The sequence below is a fragment of the Glycine soja genome, chromosome 14, assembly GCF_004193775.1.
Source record: "Glycine soja cultivar W05 chromosome 14, ASM419377v2, whole genome shotgun sequence".
Lineage (NCBI taxonomy): Eukaryota > Viridiplantae > Streptophyta > Magnoliopsida > Fabales > Fabaceae > Glycine > Glycine soja.
Genome location: NC_041015.1, coordinates 24,532,611 through 24,553,432, shown reverse-complemented (window position 1 = coordinate 24,553,432; position 20,822 = coordinate 24,532,611). Strand labels below are relative to the sequence as shown.

The 20,822-nt window shown below is 42.8% G+C and overlaps 1 non-coding gene across 1 annotated transcript; it reads left to right on the top strand.

Annotated features, from left to right (window-relative positions):
- The first annotated feature begins 13,969 nt into the window (after positions 1-13,969).
- LOC114385616 lies at positions 13,970-14,076 on the top strand. The gene has a single exon (XR_003660981.1). It is a non-coding gene; the product is annotated as a small nucleolar RNA R71 (small nucleolar RNA).
- The last annotated feature ends 6,746 nt before the right edge of the window (positions 14,077-20,822 follow it).

Genomic DNA, 20,822 nt, shown 5'->3' with positions numbered 1-20,822 from the left:
CGTAGGCAACGCTCTAACTTTTTTGTGGATGAGCAGAGGTGAACTCTAAAGGTGGTGGCGGTGCGTCTATTGCCCGCTACCGGCCATCCTAATGCTACTGTGGTGTCTCGCCCTGCGTCTGCCTGGGGGCGCAGTACTTCTTGATGAAAGCTCGATTAGTAGGGGGCCTGATGCCCTTGCTGGAGGTGACAGGTACTCCGTAGAACTGACAGAGACCCGTAATTAGAGCTTGACAACTCCAAGACCCTGTTGGACTTCTTCGGGTCCACTGGGTGTCTTGCAGGCGCAATCCCTGCAAACAATAGATGAAATCAGAAATCAGTTGAGCGATGTGCATACTTACCTATGATGACGTGACCTTGCCGGGGGGGTACGGGCACCCTGTAGGACTGATAGAGGCCCGTAACCAGAGCTGGAAACCCCAGGGCCCTGTTGGACTTCTTCAGGTTCACTGGGTGTCTTTGTGGGTGCGATCCCTGCAAACAAATAAATGGTATCAGAAATCAGTTGAACCATATGCATACTTACCCATGTCGGGACGAAACAGACCAACTGATACTTTTGCAGGGGGAGATTGGCATTGCGGTCGCTGGGCAGAATGTTGCTAAGTAGCAATGTCATCTATATCTGTGTAAGAGTGGTCATGTTGGTGCGCATGATCCGCACTCGTCTCTTTGCAGCGGCACGGGTGAAATCTTGCCCCGGTATGCATAGTAGCTGTGTGATAGCCTCCCTCTCTGGTTGTGCTCGCACAGTTGGCCCTCCTCCAATATCAGGGGGTGGCCCAGGAACCGTTAAAAGGAAACTACTGGTCCCTTAACCGGGAGTGCAAGTCTCGGTTAAGCATTTAAGGACAGAGGACCTTAAATTATCTTAAGGTGTGGATATGGAGCCCAATGAAAGTGAGGACGCGTAGTCCTCTAAAGGCGAGGGTGTGTAGCCCTCTGAAGTTCAGGACGTGTCGCCTTTCGAAGGCGAGGGAGTGTAGTCCTATGATGGCAAAGACGTGCAATCCTCTAAAGGTGAGGGCATGCCCCCCTTTGAAAATGGGGAACATGTAGTCCTCTGATGGCGAGGACGTGTAGTCCTCTAAAGGTGAGGACGTGTAGTCCTCTGAATGTGAGGACGTGTAGCCCTACAAAGGTGAAGGCACATGACCCTTTGACGGCGAGGACGTGTAGTCCTCTGAAGTTGAAGGTACATGACCCTTTGAAGGCGAGGACGCGTAGTCCTCTGAAGGTGAAGGTAACTAGTACCCAAGGTGAGGGCGTGTAGCCCTCTCAAGGCGAGGACTTATAGTCCTCTGGAGGTGAGGGCGTGCAGCCCTCTGGTGGTGAGGACGTGTAGTCCTCTCAAGGCGAGGACGTGTAGTCCTCTGACGGTGAGGGTAACTAGTACCCAAGGTGAGGGCGTGTAGCCCTCTCAAGGCGAGGACATGTAGTCCTCTGGAGGTAAGGGCGTGCAGCCCTCTGATGGTGAGGACGTGTAGTCCTCTCAAGGCGAGGACGTGTAGTCCTCTGACGGTGAGGGTAACTAGTACCCAAGGTGAGGGCGTGCAACCCTCTCAAGGCGAGGACATGTAGTCCTCTGGAGGTGAGGGCGTGCAGCCCTCTGATGGTGAGGACGTGTAGTCCTCTCATGGCGAGGACGTGTAGTCCTCTCAACGGTGAGGGTAACTAGTACCCAAGGTGAGGGCGTGTAGCCCTCTCAAGGCGAGGACTTATAGTCCTCTGGAGGTGAGGGCGTGCAGCCCTCTGGTGGTGAGGACGTGTAGTCCTCTCAAGGCGAGGACGTGTAGTCCTCTGACGGTGAGGGTAACAAGTACCCAAGGTGAGGGCGTGTAGCCCTCTCAAGGCGAGGACATGTAGTCCTCTGGAGGTAAGGGCGTGCAGCCCTCTGATGGTGAGGACGTGTAGTCCTCTCAAGGCGAGGACGTGTAGTCCTCTCAATGGTGAGGGTAACTAGTACCCAAGGTGAGGGCGTGTAGCCCTCTCAAGGCGAGGACTTATAGTCCTCTGGAGGTGAGGGCGTGCAGCCCTCTGGTGGTGAGGACGTGTAGTGCTCTCAAGGCGAGGACGTGTAGTCCTCTGACGGTGAGGGTAACTAGTACCCAAGGTGAGGGTGTGTAGCCCTCTCAAGGCGAGGACATGTAGTCCTCTGGAGGTAAGGGCGTGCAGCCCTCTGATGGTGAGGACGTGTAGTCCTCTCAAGGCGAGGACGTGTAGTCCTCTGACGGTGAGGGTAACTAGTACCCAAGGTGAGGGCGTGTAGCCCTCTCAAGGCGAGGACATGTAGTCCTCTGGAGGTGAGGGCGTGCAGCCCTCTGATGGTGAGGACATGTAGTCCTCTCAAGGTGAGGACGTGTAGTCCTCTGGAGGTGAGGGCGTGCAGCCCTCTGATGGTGAGGACATGTAGTCCTCTCAAGGCGAGGACGTTTAGTCCTCTCAAGGTGAGGGTAACTAGTACCCAAGGCGAGGGCGAGTAGCCTTCTCAAGGCGAGGACGTGTAGTCCTCTGGAGGTGAGGGCGTGCAGCCCTCTGATGGTGAGGACATGTAGTCCTCTCAAGGCGAGGACGTGTAGTCCTCTGGAGGTGAGGGCGTGCAGCCCTCTGATGGTGAGGACATGGAGTCCTCTGAAGGCGAGGACGTGTAGTCCTCTAGGTGAGGGTAACTAGTACCCAAGGCGAGGGCGAGTAGCCCTCTCAAGGCGAGGACGTGTAGTCCTCTGGAGGTGAGGGCGTGCAGCCCTCTGATGGTGAGGACATGTAGTCCTCTCAAGGCGAGGACGTGTAGTCCTCTGGAGGTGAGGGCGTGCAGCCCTCTGATGGTGAGGACATGGAGTCCTCTGAAGGCGAGGACGTGTAGTCCTCTAAAGGTGAGGGTAACTAGTACCCAAGGCGAGGGCGAGTAGCCCTCTCAAGGCGAGGACGTGTAGTCCTCTGGAGGTGAGGGCGTGCAGCCCTCTGATGGTGAGGACATGTAGTCCTCTCAAGGCGAGGACGTGTAGTCCTCTTGAGGTGAGGGCGTGCAGCCCTCTGATGGTGAGGACATGGAGTCCTCTGAAGGCGAGGACGTGTAGTCCTCTAGGTGAGGGTAACTAGTACCCAAGGCGAGGGCGAGTAGCCCTCTCAAGGCGAGGACGTGTAGTCCTCTGGAGGTGAGGGCGTGCAGCCCTCTGATGGTGAGGACATGTAGTCCTCTCAAGGCGAGGACGTGTAGTCCTCTGGAGGTGAGGGCGTGCAGCCCTCTGATGGTGAGGACATGGAGTCCTCTGAAGGCGAGGACGTGTAGTCCTCTAAAGGTGAGGGTAACTAGTACCCAAGGCGAGGGCGAGTAGCCCTCTCAAGGCGAGGACGTGTAGTCCTCTGGAGGTGAGGGCGTGCAGCCCTCTGATGGTGAGGACATGTAGTCCTCTCAAGGCGAGGACGTGTAGTCCTCTTGAGGTGAGGGCGTGCAGCCCTCTGATGGTGAGGACATGGAGTCCTCTGAAGGCGAGGACGTGTAGTCCTCTAAAGGTGAGGGCGTGTAGCCCTTCGTTGGCGAGGACGTGTAGTCCTCTCAAGGTGAGGGCGTGCAGCCCTCTGTTGGCGAGGACGTGTAGTCCTCTAAAGGTGAGGGCGTGTAGCCCTACGAAGGTGAGGACATGCAGTCCTCTGATGACGAGGGCGTGTAACCCTCTGAAGGTGAGGACATGCAGTCCTCTGATGGCGAGGGCGTGTAGCCCTCTGAAGGTGAGGACATGCAGTCCTCTGATGGCGAGGGCGTGTAGCCCTCTGAAGGTGAGGACATGCAGTCCTCTGAAAGTGAGGACACACAGTCCTCTTAAGGTGAGGGTGTGCAGCCCTCTGTTGGCGAGGACGTGTAGTCCTCTGAAGACCAGGGTACTAGTACCCGAGGGTCCATCCTTATGAGAAAGCAAGAGATCGACTCATCGAGAGAGCCGGTCATCCCAAATTCAAAAGATTTGGACATTTAGATGTAGGGAATCTATGTAGTTAACATGATTTTGAGGGATGCAAATGCATGCAACCTTTGTTGTGAAATTTGGGTAAATGCGGTCTTTGTATGAAACAATGCAATGTAATGGAAAGTTGTACAATGTTCATGGCATTCTTTCCCTATTTTGTGATTTTGATTTTGATTTGATTTTTTTGGAAAACACAGATTGACTGTCCTTTTGAAAGAGGTGATAATTCATGCAACCTCATCCTATCCTTTTTGCAAATCTCTCCGGGAACTCCCTCAGAGTGTGTGTTCTGTTTGATTTAGTCACTTGACCATTTTGGAGTGACGGCAATGGAGTCGTTTGATGTTTGATCAATCCATTGAAATCCTAGGGTTTGTCCCCCCTTTTCTTTTAAAAACATCGACAGGTGAGAACTTTTGATCTGCCCCTATGTTCACTTGAGGCTCATGCACGGTGCCCCTCATTGCCCCAGTGTAAGGCTTTGAGGTACCAATCGTTGTCTTTCGTCATGACCTTGTAGGAGGGAACCTATTGGGTGAGAACTTCTAATCTGCCCCTAGGTTCACTTAAGGCTCATGCACGGTGCCCCTCATTGCCCCAGTGTAAGGCTTTGAGGTACCAATCGTTGTCTTTCGTCATGGCCTTGTAGGAGGGAACCTATTGGGTGAGAACTTCTAATCTGCCCCTAGGTTCGCTTGAGGTTTTTGCGTGGTGCCTTTCGTTGCCCCAGTGTAGGGCTTAGAGGTACCAAGTGTTGTCTTGTTTTCACGACCTCGTAGTGAGGAAGAATGAAAGAAGCAGTTGATTCTTGCAAAAAGAATTTTCCAAGGACGAGAGATAGTTGAAGGATTTTTCAGCTGATGGATTTAAGCAAGATGTTTTGATGTCTTGATGATGCTAAAGGATCAAGTACTTCTAAGTTTTATTCAAGACAAGAATCCAAGAAAGTCAAGATATATGATCAAGTTTGATCTCTTAGAATCTTTAGGAAGAAGTTTCCAAATTGAAACAAACAAAAGGTTTGACCAAAGAATTCTATCATTTCAAATTGAGATTTGCTCTCTGGTAATCGATTACCAGTAGTTGAAAATGTTTTAATACAAATTTTTAAAACCTGTAATCGATTACATAAGTCTTGTAATTGATTACCAGAGGGGATTTTCAGAAAATAATTTCCAAGAGACATATCTATTCAAATGTTTTATGAACGGCCATTCAAATGTTTTAAAGAGAGTTTTCATTGCCCAAACAGTTTTATCCTCTCGAAAGATCAAGAGTTTTTCTGAACTGAAATGTCTTATCCTCTCAAAAAGATTCCTTGGTCAACCACTTGCTTATTCAATAAGGAATTTTTGATTGATCTTCATTTTACAATCTACCTCTTTTACGAGAGACCTCCTCTTCTCTTCTTCTTATTTCTGAAAAGGGATTAAGAGACCGTGGGTCTCTTGTTGTAGAGGATTCCTGAACACAAGGGAAGGGTTTTCCCTATGTGCATTGTTAATCCGAAAAGAGAGAGTGAAAGTTTAATTGGGGAATAATATTCGTATCTTAATTCAATCCCCTCTTCTTCTCAAGGTAATTGAGGCCATTTGTCCAACATCCTATTCTTGATAACTCACTTCTCTCTAAAAAGACAAACTTTCCAGGATGATAAAATGAGGTCACATGAACGTCTTGAAAGCACAGTCAATCAAATGTTTTTTTTTTCTTTTTGAACACTTTTATTTTATTTTATTTTGAAACTTGTTTGTTTTGAACTTTACTCGTTTTTTTACGGCACCCCCACCAACGTGCAAGACGAGTAATCTCTGATTGAACAGTGTTGGAAGTCAACACTCAGGAGCGCAGGTCGCTTGAGCAAACAGACCAATGGCTTGCACCCACATTCCGATGAAAGTTGAATAAGCAAACATGCGTTTGTGAGAGGATGAGGGACAAAGATATCAACTTTATCCATTTCATTTAACATTGTAGCTGTGGTTTACAATAATGGCATAAACTTGGAAACCCTGATGAGTCATTAGGGACACCTAACAACAGCTTTCAAAATTGCCCCATGTGTGGCATCTCTTGTCAATGTCAGGATTTACACGCAATTCTCCTCAAATTTCAGCCAGCCCGCATCAATTAGACCTTGCACCTTACGCTTCAGAGCCCTACCATGCTCAATGGAACGCCCCGGGGCTTCTCCGTGACAAGCACACGTTGCGTTCGAGTCGTATTCTCGGAGAAATGGAGGTTGATGAACCTTGGCTAGGGTTATGGCTACCATTGAATTATCAAGTAGATATGGGAGCAAGTCAGCATAGGACACTGGAATTGGGGTGAATTCTACAGGCTTTCTCGCTGCAAAATTCACTTCTTGGTTGGTGTTTTTGGTTTGTGCTAAAAGTGGTGTTCGTCATTGGAAGTGCGGTAGACAGACTTTGTGGTAGATTTAGGGATGGCCTTTGTGGATACCTGGGTGGTGGGTAAGGAGAAGGTTTGTTATTGGCTGAGTAAAGATATTGTTGGGTTGGTGGGAAACTTGGCCGTATAGGAATGGCAGTCACAGCATGGGTTTCTCCCTCTTTCTCACCCTCTTCATTTGCCCCAGTTTTCTCAGTCGTCCTAGTAGGATGATCAAATTTGCCTCTTTTCGGACCCACATCGATCCTTTCACTGGCGAAGACCAAATCCGCAAAGCTTTGAGGGTGCATAGCCCACCATCTTTTCATAGTAGAGTATCGATAATGTGTCTCCCATCACGATCATCGTCTCCCTTTCCATCATTGGGGGTACCACCTGGGCCGCCAGATCCCTCCACCTTTTGGGCGTGTTCTTTGAAAGATCCGTCCCCCTTTTTGCAAATGTTCTGTAGTTGCATCCTATCCGGAACCATATCAAAATTGTACTGATACTGCCTAACAAAGGCAACCATTAGGTCCTTCCAAGAATGGACTCGGGAAGATTCCAAGTTAGTGTACCAGGTAACAGCTACCCCAGTAAGACTTTCTTGGAAGGAATGTATCAGCAATTCCTCATCTTTTGCGTATTCCCCCATCTTCTGACAATACATCTTTAGATGGTTCTTGAGACAAGTAGTCCCCTTGTACTTGTCAAAGTCCAGCACCTTGAACTTGGGAATGACCATGTTTGGGTATTAGGAACAACTCTTCTAGGTTAGCAAAGGCATAATCTTCACCTCCTTCAATGGCCCTGAGCCTTTCCTCTAGATGATCCAACTTTCCCATTCCTGCCATAGTCATGAGGGTTTTTAACCGCTATGGAATGCAAGAGGTGCAGTTGTGGGTGATACTGAGGGCCCTCCAAAGGGTTTTGTAGGGGTATACCACCAACTGCTTGCCCTTCAGTGGTATATTCGAGCCAAGGCTCGAAGTCGGCTAGATGGTGATGGGGAATTTCATGGGTCTCTTCCACGGTTTAAGAGACATGTGCATGATCAGTTTGGGGTTGCTGGCTTTCAATGGGTATAGGAGTGGAGTTATTGACATTCTTATTGGGAGTGTATGCCACATTGGGTGGCGTATAGTTGAGAGGCAAGCCATATGACGGGAAGGCGTGCTCGTTTTGAATTTGCACATCATGGGGGCCGCCCGTACTTCCTAAATCTTTGCCTACCATATTTGAGGTTGGATGATTCATTTGCTTGAGGCCGGATGGGGACGTCGGGTTCACCTTAGCAACAACGCTGGTAGCGGCAATTGCAACCGCATTGGCTTCCATTATCTTCTTCACGCTCATCATGGCCTCCATCATTGTGGCCATTTTCTCTTTAATGGCCTCCATGTCGGCCTTCATCTTCTCTTGTATCTCCTCTACTTCACCCATTACTCTAGCTCTAGCACGAGTTCGGTAAGGGCGTCGTAAAGCGTGTCCCTTTCTTTTTTATAACAATGATTAAGTTCATTGTATTTTATTTTTCAAGGAAAGAATGCAATGAGCAATGCAACCAATGAAAAGCATAGATGCATGCGAATGATGTACAATTGAAGTATTGCGAATTTTTACGCAAGATATGGGGTTGAATCAATTTATATTTTCAACATGGTCCATGACATCTTTGTCAAGGTGAAACTGGAAGTAACAAGGACATCAATAATCCTAAATATGTTTGACAGTAGACGAAGCAGTGATGTGACTCGATTCATCTTTTGCCCCAATTTTGCAAGACGGTTACTTCCATATTTCAACTTGACTTGATTAACCTTTTTGTAAAAGCATGAGCTTGGTTCAACCCTATAATCCAAGGAATGGCAATTCTGATCGCCAATACTTCAACAACATCTCATAGGGATGAATGACTCGGGCATACTTTAAGCTTATGCACGGAAAATGTAATTATGAAATTGAGATGCCCGAAGAAACACCATTTCCTAGTTAACCATGCATTAGGTACCATGTTCAATTATTTTGTTTTTAAGTGAAACGGGTTTATGATCCCAACATGGTTGGCTCGTGGTGCCTAACACATGAAACTAAGAATGTAGTGTGAAGTTTCACGCTTCCCTCTTTTTGTTTTTGTTTTGTAGAGGAAAACGCAAGGATGAGCAAACATGAAAACAAATGGTATGCAATTTTGCAGATCAAAAAGTTTGTTGAACGCATATGCATGATGATGCCATGACTCATGCAAAATGTGAGGCTGGAATATGATAACGGACAAATGCAGGATATGTCCATTATGATGTTATGAAGAGATGCTTATGCGATGCATGATATGAATGCATTTTACGGACACGAGAGCCCGGAAAATTATCTCTTCTTAGTTGCGCATTTGGGGGCGGAGTGCCCCATGTGTACAATTAAGAAGGTGATATGGACCTTCCGGCTTCCCGTGACAAAGGACGAGACCAACATACAATGCATGCTAGGGATAAAATGCGGGAGTGACTTGATTCACACTGATTTTTGGAGTAAAAACGTGGGATAAACTCATTTTATTCAAAAAGTTATAACTAGTCAAGATCTGAGCGACAATACGAACTTCCTAGTGGTTTCTAATCATACGGTCCATTAAGTCTATCATATGTTGACAATAGCTGAGAAGTCCGTGGATCTCCTCGGGAGCGGAGTAGGTGTCCACCATTGCTTTGGCCTTGGTTAGCAATCGGGGAAGTTCTTGACTCCCGCTCAAGGTAAGAGCAAATCGGTCCATCCACACGGTTGCCTCTTGGTGCAATGAATCAATTACCCTCTCCCTTGCTTCACTTTCTACTGATATCTTGGCGTACTCATCCTCTAGCCTTTGCTCGTGAGTCGCCGCTAGATTTAGCTTCTCTTTGCACTCATCGATGACGGCCCACATATTCCCTTCAGTCTCGCTTAACTGTTGGGACAAATTTCTTTTCGACCTAAGGTAAGCCTTTAGCTCGTCCTTCAAGATCATGCCTTTGACCCGTGATGATTCCTTTCACCTCTTCGGAGCTTGAGCTTACTATTGCTGCCCTATAAAGCCCCTCAAAACTTCGCTGGCACGTGTTCTTCCTTTCGGGCCTTCTTGGTTTCTCGTTCCAAGGCTTCAGCGGTGGCCATATTGACGTCCCTTAGTTCATCATACTCTTTTCAGACTTTGATGGCTATGGACTTGAACTTCTCTTCGACTACTCGGGCTCTTTCAAGCTCTGCCTTTAGGGCTTGTACCTCATCACTTTCTTCCGAAGCTTTAACCTCATCGTCCCTCACAGTCTTTAGATTTGGGAGCCAATCCAATCCTTGTGTTCGGACTCTCAGCCACTTATGATAGCCGCCGATGATCCCATTACTGCTTCCCCTAAGCTCTCTGTCCTTTCTTCACGCCGCATCCCATGCCTTGCGAACTCCTTGGAGTACCCTCGCGTTGTGGTCACTAAAACCCCGTGCGATGAAAGGCGTGATGCTTTCGTCTAATGGCGCTCCTCTCATGGGGTAGCCAAGCTGTCATATGGCGAGAACGGGATTATAATTAATACAACCCCTTGTTCCCATCAAGGGAACATTTGGACATCCTTCGCATGAAGATAGAATCTTGATTCTTCCTTCCTTCTAGCGAGGGAACCAATTAACAGACGCCCCCCCATGCTAGCCAAGAGTTGGTCCCAATTCGCCTTTCCTTTTTCGACGCACGAGCGGTAACCTTGTAGCGGATAGACGAGCCTACCTTCTTGGAGAAAAAGGTGTGAAACCAGCCCCACATAGAGAGCTGGAGTACAGCAAACAATCCTTGCATTGCTTTCTTCACATCTTCGGTCCAAGGTGTCATATAGGTCGGCTAGCATAGCGACAACCGGACTTTCCCTGTGGTTATGATAGGCGAGAAAAACGTCGATCGCTGCCAGGTCCACCAACCCATCCACATTTGGAAAGAGGACTCCCTCGAAAATCAACAGTGTGAGAATATCTATGAATGGGGTCCACTCGCCTTTATCTGCCAAGATTCTTGCTTTTACCTCCAAATATTTTCTGGTATTCCGACCACCCCATTTTTGACTTGCCTTTGGCGGTCTAATTCCTGCGCCGAGATTTGGACTTTTTTAGAAATTCTGACCAATGAGGGGTAGAACCCTGAGAAGAGGTATGGTTTCCTTCCCCCTAGAGGACATCCTAGGATCTCTTCAAATTCTTCCACCATTGGTGATAGCTGGAAGTCTCCAAAGATGAAGCACCTCAACGGCTGATCATAATACTGGGCGAGGGAGGCAATTGGTTCCATGGAGACTTCTACCCTAGCTAGGTCCCAAATGCTTACCATAGGCTTTGTGAAAGGTTTGCCGTTGAAGTTGACCCATTAATTGCCCCAACTTTCGTAAACTGGTGACCTCTAAGCTCTTGATTTTAACTTGATAAAACCTCTTTTTAAGCGAAGGCTTTTGACTTGATCCCATGTTTTATTAAAGTGAAATAAAATCTAGTGCGAATCAAAACTCCGACATCTATCATGGGTGGAATGGATGAATGCATGAAGGAATGCATATGACACGGATGCAATTTATGAATACGGGAGCTCGGGAAATTGTCTCCTTCTTAGATACGACGTCTAGGGGTAGCAGAATGCCCCAACGCACGTTTTTAAGAAGGCGACACGGACCCTCCGTTGGTTTGTTTACAGAAGGGATCAAGACAGAACCCATATGCGATGCCTATGCAAAAGACACAATGCGGGAATGTACACAGTATGACGATATTTACTGAACATAAGCAAAAGGGTATATGATATTTATGCATGGCAGTGTGAAAAATGGCACGCAGCGTGTCTGCTCGTGCCCCTATTTAAGGGACCTATAAGGGAGAGAACTAACTAGGCATTTAGTGATAACCCCCAAGGTAGTCATATCTCTCTTGATGGTTTCTAGAGGTATCATCCCCTTTGAAGAACATATTGTAGCAGTAGGGACTACTAGCAACAATAGGTTTTCAAAGAGAAAAGCTCTAGATGAGGGTTCACTGTAATCAAGCAAGTCGGAGACCTAGCATGATCACAGATTCACCTCCACTCCTTATGCTCCCATGAACCCGGGTATAGGGCCCTTTTTCACTCACAGTGTGTGCAAATAGTGTTGGTGTTTGTGTGCATCAAATGAATAAATATTTACCTCATGCATACATTCTAAAACACACTAAAAGCAACAAATAGTTTATATACACAAGAACATAAGACAAATAAAGGGAAACCAACAAAGGAGAAAGTCATGATAAAACATTGCACAAGATTAAATGGCCTAACTCTCTAAAAAACAGTCCCCAGTGGAGTCGCCAACTGTCGCAACCTACCCTTCGGCGGGAGGGCGACGCGAGACTCGCGGGATGCGTGTTCCACGAAAGGAATACGCGCGGAGTCGCCACCAACGTTTATTTGAGGAAAACGTCGGAAAAACCGGAAAAGACGCGATCTACGAACTTTTAAGTGAAAGGTTCGGGAGTTGTATTTACGCACGGGGAAGGTATTAGCACCCCACACGTCCGCCCCAAGGGACGGCAGCCTTTAATCGAATGTGCAAACATGACTTTGATTATTTATGTTCCCTTTTTATGTCTCTATATCCTTTATACCCTTTTTATATTTTCTCTTTTTGTGGTCGACAAGGGTGTTTCCCTTTGCTCCTACGTATTCCTCAATTTGGGATGAGAAAATCAGACCTACGTAGTTCTTTTTTATCAAGTGATTCTTTTTTACTTAAGTGGTGATCATTTTAAGGCGTTGGACCTTTAAAAATGATCCATTTTACTTAGTGAGAAATTGAGATGACAAACTTCAAAAGCCTATTTTTGTGGACGAGCTTGACTAGGCGAATTGATTTTAGCCTTTAGTTTCACTTTAGTTATTAATCAATTCGATTAAGAATTAGAAATCCCAAAGAGAAAACGTCCGATTGATTTTCCGCTTTATTTTACTAAAAGATGTCTTTTTGATTATTATATTATTTTTTACCTCTTTTTGATTTCCAACGTGGTTACGGCACGACCGAACGGTCGGAATTTATTTTAACCGAAGTTCATGGATAATACAATTCAAACGTTCGGTGGAAATTTATTTTATTTTTAAGTTAAGCGAGAAATGACTTAAGTAAAATGGCTTAAGCACGTCAACAGGGGGTATAAAAAGTAAACAAAACGAGAATAAAAATGCACGAAACACAATGCGGACCACTACGGGTACATAGAATGAATCGAAAAAGCTTGGTTCGAGGTACTTACCCGTTGAAGATCGAAGAACGATGAAGAACGAATGAAGAACGTCGAAGAACGGTTGAAACCTTTGCGAGATTCCTCACGGAAAACGTTACGGAAACGTTTCGGAAGCGCCTCGGCTTAGATTTTCTTCACGGAAACAATTTTTCCAAGCAAATTCGAAAGAGAGAGAAGTGCCTAAGGGGCTGAACCCTTTTCTTATTCACTTCCTCCCCTATTTATAGCAAAATAGGGGAGGTGGTTGCCGCCCAGCTCGCCCAGGCGAGCCAGGTTGCTTCCTCCAGAAGCAACCGCCTTCTGGAGGAATATTCTGGAGGGCCCAAGTGGGCCTGGGTGCTATTTGCACCCCCATTTTTACTAAATACACCCCCCTCTGCTGTTTTTTGGTGATTCTTTTTTCGTAAAGTTACGGAAACTTACGAATTTCGTAACGATACTTGTTTTCTTTCCGTAATGTTACGAAACCTTGCGGATTACATAATCATCCCCTTTTTAACTTACGGAATGTTACGGAACCTCACTTAATTATGCAACGATGCTTCCATTTGATTTCCGGTGTGTCACGGAAACTTACGGATTCTGCATCAATATTTTTTTGGTTTTTCGGCATGTCCTGGAATTTCACAAATCGCCTAATGATGGGTGCCAAGCACCTCACGAGGACCAAAGAATGGTCGCATGTCATCAAGCAAAGGTCCCCGGACGAAATTAGGGTATGACAACTGTTGCTGCATTGGAGGAGGAACATATGGCTTGCTTGGACCAGCAGCATTCTGGAAAGGAGGGACAAACTATTGTTGTTGTGGAGGTCTTGCCCATCTCAGATTTGGATGATTCCTCCAACCTGGATTGTATCTGTTGCTTGAAAGGTCATAATTACTCTGTTGTTGTTGGTTTTGCTGCTGAAGAGGTCTATTATAAATGTTTGCAGAATAAGCTTCAAGTTGCTCATTGACTCCAAATTGCTGCAAAGAAGGACAAAGATTTGTATGGCGATTTACAGAAGAACATAGACCACAGACTCTTGCAACAAGTGCAGATTTCTAATTCATGGAAAACTGAGTGACTAGGTTGACCGAGGCATCAATTTTTCCCTTAAGCCTTTTATTTTCAGTAGATGAAGATGAATCTGTGGCCACCTCATGGACTCCTCTAAGGACAATAGCATCATTTCTTGCACTGAATTGTTAGGAGTTGGAAGCTATCTTCTCAATCAAATTCCTGGCCTCAGCAGGGGTCATATCACCAAGAGCTCCACCACTGGCAGCATCAATCATACTCTTATCCATGTTGCTAAGTCCCTCATAGAAATATTGAAGGAGTTGCTCAGAAATTTGGTGGTGAGGACAGCTTACACACAATTTCTTGAATCTTTCCCAGTACTCATACAAGCTCTCTCCACTAAGTTGCTTGATGCCTGAAATGTCTTTTCTGATGGTAGTGGTCCTAGATGCAGGGAAGAATTTCTCCAAGAACACCCTCTTAAGGTCATCCCAGCTAAAAATGGACCTGGGAGCAAGGTAGTATAGCCAATCTTTTGCCACTCCCTCCAAAGAATGAGGAAAAGCCTTTAGAAAGATATGATCTTCTTGGACATCAGGGGGCTTCATGGTGGAACAAACAATATGGAACTCCTTAAGATGCTTAAGAGGATCTTCACCTGCAAGACCATGAAACTTGGGCAGCAAATGTATTAGTCCAGTCTTGAGAACATATGGAACACTCTATCAGGATATTGGATGCTCAAGCTTTCATAAGTGAAATCAGGTGCAGCCATCTCCCTAAGAGTCCTCTCACAAGGCAGAGGTTGAGTCATGTTCTCAGTATGAAAATTAACAATCGAATGCTCAAAATCAGAATATTCAGAATCATTAGCAACAGAATGCTCAAAATGCTCAAAGTGCATAAAATGATCAGGATGCACACTATGCCTAACTAATCTATGAAAGGTTCTATCTATTTTAGGATTAAAGGGTTGTAAATCACCTGGATTGCCCCTAGTCATGCACTATATGAAGCAAATAATGTGTTCTCAAACAAGCACCTAACAAGGGGGTAAAACTACAGCTATACTCAAACAATATCAAAATGAGCTAAAATTTTGTGAGGAACACCCTAAAATCATGAAAAGATAGCATGAAAATTTTCACACAAAAATTCAAAGTCTAACTATGAAAACTACCTAAGCAAAGTTTAGAAAAATAAGACAATAATACTTGAAAAATATAAAAAAACTTAGTAAACGACTGGTTTTTGGAGTTTGGGAAACCCCAAATGGGAAATTTTTTTCTACCCCAAATGCATATATAATAATAGTTATTCTGATACCCAGAGCAAAAGTTATGGCCGTTTTAAGTTTTACAAAAAACAAGTTCCCAAAATTTTTGTTTCTCTCAAATACTGCCAAACCAAGTGCTCCTAGTATTTTTCACACAAAATATGGATCAAAAGAAGCTACCACACAAAAAATCAGCCAAAAATAACAACTCTAACTATCAAAACAAAAACCACTAATTAAATTGCAAAATTAGTCGCTAATTCCCAGTCGCTAATCACTGTTCAGCACTGTTCACAACAAAACACAAAGCTGAATCAGTCGCTAAAAAGGAGATGCAACTGAAATACAAAACAGAACGCTACACAAAATAAGATAACTAAACTCTATTATGAACCTTTGGCCCACAGCTCCCCGACAATGGCGCCAAATTTGATCGAGGCCGTACCCGAATCGAATAAACATTAAAAATGCAGTATCTAGGAAGTGATCCTAGGTTGTCTCCCAACGAGCAATGGTCAACCAAACGTTCATAACAGATAGTGATAAAACAGTAACGAATTGGGGGGGGGGGGTGTTTGTTTTTTGTAAATTAAACAGTGAGCAAATTTTAATTAGAGAATATCATAATTAAAACATGTTGTTTCCCCTAGATTCACAAGCAAGTATCTTATCCTAGGTTACGAGAATTTATCCTTTATCAGTTCAACCACTTAATCCAACCCTAAATTAAATTACTAAGCGAAATTTAACACGAGGCTGTCATTATATGGTTAAGCAACACATACACCAATTAATCATGAACAAAACTGATCATTAAGCATGAACGTAAATTAAGCACAGAGACAATTAATCAAGCACTAAGCATGCATGGATTAATAGCAACAAATACAGAGTAATTGGTGAAGAGGAGAAACTGATCAGAATTTAATAGTAATAATAAAACCTCAAAGAGAGTTGTACTTGATCCCCAAGAGAAAACAATGCTGGAGACGTAGCCTTCCATTAATCAGTAGAAACGAAATTGTAGATTGAAGCAGAAAATGAAATTTTACTGCTACGTGAATAGTAAAAACTGGAATTACAAAACCTAAAATTATTCTTTCTCCCTAAAATGAAAAAAACCTCCTAAAACTAAAACCTTGGTGCTGTTATATAGGTTCTCAGCCCCAAAGCTTACAAATTTGTTTTAAGTCCAAGCCCATAAATAAAATAAAATCTGGATAAGATAAGATAAGATTTGATAAAATAAAATTTAGATAAGATAAGATAAAATCTAGATGAAATAATATCTAGATTAGATAAAATCTAGATAAGATAAGATTTGATAAAATTGTCTGCTCTCTTCAAGTCCAAGCCCAATTCTGGATTCAAGCCCAATTGCTTATAATTCTCCTGAAATTAAATTAAAAACACAAAATTAGTCCAGTAGGCCCAAATGATAAAACTGCATAATTAATTTGACAATTAAGGCTAATCAGTAATAAAAGTAGTGACAAAAAGGGTTAAGAAATAGTAGAAAATGATGACACATCACAGCGCAAATTTGACATCCCTAAACGTGAGGATGCAAAGAAGAAGGTGATGTCAATGGTCGCAAGTAGATGGAGGCAATTTAAGTCTTCCTTGACTTCTAAATTTGTCTATGCTAACAATTACGATCAACAAATATTTGATCCTACACTAAAGTATGGTCTTGATCCTGCAACATGGGCTGAATTTGCAAAAAGCCGTCAAACCCTTAATTGGTAGGTTTGTGGTATTTGCCTTATATTCGAGAATGGATTCAGACTTATATATATATATATATATATATATATATATATATATATATATATATGTATATATATATATATATATATATGTACACACACACACACACACATATATATATATATATATGAATATTTGTTGCTTGTGTCTGTAGGGGTATACGGAAGAAGGCACAGGAAATTCAGAAATACAATAATTGTCCCCACTTACTATCTCATGGGGGTTATGAACTTCTTGAGAATAAGCTTATGGATGAGAAGAGGAAGCATTGAGATGATGTAGCTGAGCTTATTGAAAACCCATCATTCAACCTCGACCTTCCATCCCCAGTGTCGAGACAACTTAAGTGGAAGATGGCCCACACAAAGCGCTTTGGCCAAATGACCTCTGTAGGGCACAACAAATTTGAGACAAAATTGTGAGTTCATGTGTTGTTCACTTACAGTGATGGTCAAATAATTGTGTCATAAGAATAAACTTAATTTTTTTCAAATTCAAAAAATATGTTTGCATGCAGGATTCATTAGAGGAACAGGCTTCACAGGGGAGTTTTGTTCCGCATGGCCATCAAGACATACTGAACATGGCTTTAGGTCGACATGAGCATCTAGGCCGTGTTCGTGTCACAGGGACATGTGTCATAATATGCCAATACTTTGGCCAAGCGTCACGTGCCTCTAGCACATCCTCGCCATCAATAAGCCAACAATAATTGGTTGAAATAATCGGTGGCATTAAGGATGAGATACAAAAGGAGGTGGAAGAAGAAAACAAGTAGCAGCAGAAGGCTTAGAAAAGGGCAATTGAAGAGCAACACATATGCAATTTGGAGATAATGAAGCAAGAGTTAAAACAAGCACTTAAAATAGAGTTATGTCCTATTGCTTCATATCAGTTAGCCCCCATTAAGGCGCCAGAAATACAGGTCTTAGGTGCACGTGTGAGCACAAAAGGTAGCTGCACTGATCTTGACACACAAGGATTACCTAAAGATCCTTCTGATGTTGTTGTAGATCTAATGGACTTGTACATAGTTCATCATGATAGTACTCTACTAGTGGCCTTGGGGAAGGTGTACAATAATTAATCCACCATACACAATGTAACTTATGCAGATGACATGGTTAAGGTGAATGTTGTCACAGTTTACCACCCTGACGCTGAGGTCCCTTTTCCTACATCAGAGGTTCGGTTTGCCAACCAGGCCATTGGCACATTCGTCACATGGCCTACACATCTTGTTAGAAAAGTAACCGATGAGGTATTTTTTCCTTATCAATCCATTGCTTTATGTCATTATTAATTACATGTACACTTATTGGTATAATGATATGTTGTGTTGGATTCACAGAAGCCTCCCCCGAAGGCTGTTGAGAAGCATGAAAGGGGCAATGTTGTGGCTGCAGATGATCCCTTGGGAGAATTAGTTAAGAAGCTATATGTCATTTACCAAAAGCCAATCAAGTTGACATGGGACAGACTGAAATTTGGGATACCTAATTCGAAAAATGGGTTTTTCATCACACATGCATATGTTACTGAAATCATTTTAGGTATTTGGCTAAAAATATTGTTTACCGTGTTTCAAAAAGGTTTATGAATGATTGGAGTACAAGCATAGGTTTTGCTCTAGATTATGGTTTTCTAGAGTCCCAGTCTATACTATTCTCAAAGGAAAAACGTCAAGAATGTGAATAGTACATTGAAACGTGGGTCAAGGAATCACATCGAGAAGTGTACTTAGGACCTTACTTGAATCAGTAAGTCAATTGATGCCACTCTTATCATTGTCTTTGCATTAAAAGTTGGTTAATTTGATTTTGTTCTCTTTAGGGAACATTGGTAACTTCTTCTTTTGTGTCCACGACAAAATATTGTAGTATGGTTTTGTTCTTTATGGAAAAAGACTGGTGTTCACATTACGGTTGCAGTTAACAGGTAATTGGCAAACTTATAAAACTTGTTGATTGGTCAGCACTTCTAGTTTAGCAGTCAAAATATGACATGTTATATACGTTTTATGGTATTTTCATACTTAGTGCAATGAAGAAAATATCCCCTACTTTCCAAGGCAACGAGAATGGACTTGCACCTCAATGGATTGAACCAAATGTAAGTTGTTATTTGAGTATTTCTAGAAAATTGGAATAACTACAATGTCTAACAAAAAATGACGAAGCTTAATTGGGTATTTTCATATTGCATGTAGAGTCATGTACAAGCCAGAGGCTATGAGTGTAGATATTATGTGATGCATTGGATGTGGTGCATAGTCAGCAGCGATTTGGAGAATGAATGGATCAAGCTATGCACACTATTACAATAACTAATGAATTTGTTCGTACTAAATCCTAACTCAATGGTTCATGTACTTACCTTATATAATTTTTACAAAATTGTAGTGCTTTTCTGATGGAACACCATTAGACAGTTACACCATGACGACACTACACAAGGAATGGGCAGCCTATTTTCTACAAGTTGGAAAAATGGATGTAAATTAGACAAATTTAGATGACATAGGAACATTATTGTTTGGAAGTAAATATTTTCATTGTTTATGTTTGATGAATAATTATGGTCATGACTTTTAATTATGGAAGTAAACATTTTCATTATTGTTTGAGTTCTACAGTTGGTGATTGTCAAATGTTTTGGGGTTGCGTTTTGTACTTATCCCCACATAGGATAAGTGTTTTTGTTGTGCCACACTAACTGAATGTAGGTCAGCGTTTTGTACTTATCCTTTTCACATGCTGTCTAAGAAAAAGACAGCAAGGTATCTGATTCACTGCCATGACTTCAACAAAATTTATGTTATATACTGCCATGACTTCAACAAAATTTATGTCATATACTGCCATTACTGATTGTTTTTTTAGTGTTTTTCATATGTGGTTGTTGTCATTGAGTTTCAGACAATTTCTTTGTTATGGTGTTACTGAGCCCACTTTATTATGGATTAGAGCACATCCTGATATGGAGTACCTTGCTGAGGTTCATTTTAACCAATCAACCAGTTCACATGTGGGTAAGGATATACTTGTGGTGGACTGGTAGGGGTGCACCCAATTGATTCTGTGGAGTGGTTATTTTCATATACTATTTTTCTACCCTATGATAGCCACTGGATATGTTAAATTATTTAGGTCCTCTTTTTTAAATGATTTTTTTAATTGAATGTGCAGATTTTCTTGAGCACAAGATGGGCTATTTTGTTGAGTTTGTATGTTGACATGTTCTGTGTGAACAAGTATCCTGTATATCAACAAAATTTTTGTTCCATATCACATTCTTGCCAAAACATCTATGTCTACTCTTTAGGTTTAACTAGTTAATATTTGGTTTTTTATGTTTACAATTATTTTTTAAAGTTTTGTATTTAGGAAGGATATGGGAACTGATTCAATTGACACTTGATAGATAAGAGTGTGTGTATGGGACTAGAGGATTTATCCTTAAATAGATATACTTCCACACAAAATAAACATGTAGATTTGGTCAATACTTGAGTTGAGAATTAAACAGAGAACAACTGGTGGCTATGCTACCTGAAATCCACCAGTGTCTTTCTTCCTCATTGATGTTTCCATATCTGTTGTTAGAAGTGGCATGATTGAGGTGAGTTCTTTAATTTTAGCACAATTATTCATTGATGTAGATTTTCATTTTGCAGGTTCTGAGCTTCTTCATAAAGAGTCCGTGGTCATAAAATAGATATGCAAGTTGTTCCCACAATGTCGGGTAATATAAACCTTTGATGATCAATGTTTTGTTGGTTTATCTCAAGGAATATGTGATTTATGAAGTTAGATTTCCTTTTGAGATTCTCAAGATATTATGCTTATTACTGCCTCTAGGGGTAGAATGTAGCAGGACTTGAGTCCTTTACAACAATCATGTGATTTGTGAATTTGTAATAGATAATTGCTTGGGCAGCTCACTATTTGTTCTTCAAACACCTATTCCATCTTATCACTTTAGGGCAATCAGCATAATCACTTTGGAAGACTGTATTTACCAAATTCTATATGGTTTTTTATCCATCTAAAAAAATTGCCTAATGCATAAGTTATTTAACACTCAACAAAATTACCAAAATTTTAAAATGCATATTTAATTTCTGAACTCATTGGG